Source organism: Coenobita brevimanus, chromosome 113, assembly GCF_032717465.1.
Source record: "Coenobita brevimanus isolate Jiangsu-jjx chromosome 113, ASM3271746v2, whole genome shotgun sequence".
Taxonomy (NCBI): Eukaryota; Metazoa; Arthropoda; class Malacostraca; order Decapoda; family Coenobitidae; genus Coenobita; species Coenobita brevimanus.
This window is the reverse complement of record NC_137066.1, coordinates 20,726,290-20,729,234: the sequence shown is the minus strand read 5'-3', so window position 1 is coordinate 20,729,234 and position 2,945 is coordinate 20,726,290.

Below are 2,945 nucleotides of genomic sequence, written 5' to 3'. Positions count from 1 at the left end.
AGAGAGAGAGAGAGAGAGAGAGAGAGAGAGAGAGAGAGAGAGAGAGAGAGAGAAATTAAAAACTTCTCACAGACCGCCCTTCCTTCCTCCAGCAATTTCTTCCCTCCTCTCTCTCTCTCTCTCTCTCTCTCTCTCTCATTTTTATGTTCGCAGCATCAAGAGAGAGAGAGAGAGAGAGAGAGAGAGAGAGAGAGAGAGAGAGAGAGAGAGAAATTAAAAACTTCTCATAGACCGCCCTTCCTTCCTCCAGCAATTTCTTCCCTCCTCTCTCTCTCTCTCTCTCTCTCTCTCATTTTTATGTTCGCAGCATCAAGAGAGAGAGAGAGAGAGAGAGAGAGAGAGAGAGAGAGGGTTATTAGAAAACCTGCACGAAAGGGACCAGGCTGGGTTATGAAACTCTCTCTCTCTCTCTCTCTCTCTCTCTCTCTCTCTCTCTCTCTCTCTCTCTCTCTCTCACTTGGGAAGAAAGAGAGAGAGAGAGAGAGTAAAGAGAGCAAAAAAAAGAGTAAAGAGAGAGCGACCTACAATCCTGGTATAATCCTTCCTCTGCAGTCTTCAATTTTAATTCTCTCTCTCTCTCTCTCTCTCTCTCTCTCTCTCTCTCTCATTTAATACCGAGGAGAGAAAAGAGAGTAAAAGAGAGTAAGAAGAGCGTGGGGTAGGGGCAGGACCCCCCCTAGGTGCAGACATCAAAAGTCCTTCTCTTTCACCTCTCTTTCCTTCATCCATTCCTCTCCTCCTCTTTCTCCCTTACTCTCTCCCATCTCCCATCAGAAAAGAGAGTAAAAAAGAGAGTAAAAAAGAGCGTGGGGTAAGGCCAGGACCCCCCTAGGTGCAGGCTTCTAATGACCTGCCCTTCACGTGGCACAAGGGCCCTTCAACCCTCAGCCAAAACTACTTTCCCTGCACTTGGTCACATACCCCGCCGCCAGACGCACAGGGACCCCTCCAGTAATTTCAAACCTCCTCTGTTTTTCTTTATTTTCTAGCCTTTATTCCCTTACTGTCTGCGCCTTTACGCCTTCCCTGCCCTTACTTACATGCCTTGCTTCCTTGTTCCCTCCGTCATTCGTTTATGGATTGCTGTTTACGTTCATACCCCTTCGCCAGACGCACAGGGACCCCTCCAGTAATTTCAAACCTCCTCTGTTTTCCTTTATTTTTTAGCCTTTATTCCCTTACTGTCTGCGCCTTTACGCCTTCCCTGCCCTTACTTACAAGCCTTACTTCTTGTTCCGGCCTTCATTCGTTTATGGATTGCTGTTTACGTTCATACCTTGCCGCCAGACGCACAGGGACCCCTCCGGTAATTTCAAACCTCCTCTGTTTTCCTTTATTTTTAGCCTTTATTCCTTTACTATCTGCCCCTTTACGCCTTCCCTGCCCTTACTTACATGCCTTACTCCTCTGTTCCCTCCGTCATTCGTTTATGGATTGCTGTTTACGTTCATACCCCTTCGCCAGACGAACAGGGACCCCTCCCAGCATTTCCAAACCCCCTCTGTTTTCCTTTATTTTTTATCCTTTATTCCCTTACTGTCTGCCCCTTTACGCCTTCCCTGCCCTTACTTGCGTGCCTTACTTCTTTGTTCCGTCCGCTGTTTATTGATTGCTGTTTACGTTCATACTCCGCCTCCAGACAGACAGGGACCCCTCCAGTAATTTCAAATCTCCTCTGTTTTCCTTTATTTTTTAGCCTTTATTCCTTTACTGTCTGCGCCTTTATGCCTTGCCTACCCTTACTTATATGCCTTACTCCTTGTTCCGGCCTTCATTCGTTTATGGATTGCTGTTTACGTTCATACCTCGCCGCCAGACGCACAGGGACCCCTCCAGCATTTCCAAACCTCCTCTGTTTTGCTTTGTTTTTATCCATTATTCCTTTACTGTCTGCCCCTTTACGCCTTCCCTGCCCTTACTTACAAGCCTTGCTTCCTTGTTCCCTCCGTCATTCGTTTGTTGATTGGTTGTTTACATGTCCTTTGTTTGGATTTGTTGTGAGGTGAGGTAAGGTGAGGTGGTGAAATATTAAGGCAGCGTGTTCTGTACTGGTGTGTGATTGTGTGTGTGTGTGTGTGTGTGTGTGTGTGTGTGTAGGAGAGAGAGAGAGAGAGAGAGAGAGAGAGAGTTTGAGTTGTAGTGTTTATGCTACTATGTGTGTGTGTGTGTGTGTGTGTGTGTGTGTGTGTGTGTGTGTGTGTGTGTGTGTGAGAGAGAGAGAGAGAGAGAGAGAGAGAGAGAGAGAGAGAGAGAGAGAGAGAGAGAGAAAGAGAGTGAGAGAGAGAGAGAGAGAGAGAGAGAGAGAGAGAGAGAGAGAGAGAGAGAGAGAGAGAGAGAGAGAGAGAGAGAGAGAGAGAGAGAGAGAGAGATTTGTAGTGTTTATGTGCTACTGTGTGTGTGTGTGTGTGTGTGTGTGTGTGTGTGTTCACGCGCGCTTCAACTCTTCCTAAGCTGTTAGAACTGAATCAAACTTCCCAGATAAATTCGTATGGTTCTGGCTTTTGGGGGGGTGGCGGCCCCTCACCAAATAAAAAATAAATATTCTCAATAGTGAAAGGAGGGGCAGAATTGACTTTGATATCTTATACAATGGAATCTCACCCGTAATGCAATAATTAGGGAGCGTGACCCCCCAGTGATTTTGGGGGATGCCGGCCCCTATCCATAAATAAAAATGACTAGAAATAGGGGAAGGTGAGCATGTAGATTGTATAGAAATTAGTACTGGGTTCATATCACGGTATTGGTTATGCTGTTTATCTATCTATCTATTGCCAGACGCCATAATCCCGTAAGGGGTGGCCATTTGACTCTGAGTTATTTGTTTTACAGGGAGGGGCACTAACCCTCCACCAACCCACTTGTTGACACGTAGGGAGCACGTATGGTTTGGTTACATGGTTACCACCCAGCGTTGTAAATGGTTTCTTGGCTTACGGGAAACC